A 704-nucleotide genomic window follows, 5' to 3' on the forward strand; every position below is an offset into this window, starting at 1 on the left:
TCATATGATTATATCATGTAATTAACCAATCAGAGGCACTCTAAGAAAGGCAGGGGTTTATGAATCCAATATGATGCACCCAATTGAATATCTTGCTGACTTAATCAATGAATATCGGAATTGTTCTAAACATCCGTTAAACTTGAATGAGATTTGTATCACTTTTCCCAAAAAAACAAGCACACTTAGTTACCAAACAAAATTATCAGCACTCATTGCAGAAATCATCAGTTAATTCATTACAAGTATACAACTGATTCACTTGTAAGGCTTTAAATTTAACCAGCTTAGCTGAACAGTACAAAACTTCAAAACCTTGTCACACAAAGTTCTATGATAAACAGACCCACTCTTAAAAATACATCTTGATAACCCAACAGCTGTTCAATACTCATTGAATTAGCAGCATTGTTAACCGTAATTACATATTTCAACACATCTGTACAATACATAAATCAAATATTTTGATTCCTCTCACTTCACTTTCATTCACTCTTTCATCTTTCAGGCAAGATTACAACTCCTGGTTGCCACACCTGTTACATCAAACACAAAGTTGATTACTAGCAATGCCTGATGAAACACTGACTAAATGAGATGGATTCACAGTATTTGCTCCAAATACCATCATAATCCATCTCATTAGTCAGAGATGCAATACTTATTGCTACCAATTTGAGGTATAAATTAAGTAGAATGCTCAC

The sequence above is a fragment of the Amphiura filiformis genome, chromosome 5 (genome assembly GCF_039555335.1).
Source record: "Amphiura filiformis chromosome 5, Afil_fr2py, whole genome shotgun sequence".
NCBI classification, from domain to species: Eukaryota; Metazoa; Echinodermata; class Ophiuroidea; order Amphilepidida; family Amphiuridae; genus Amphiura; species Amphiura filiformis.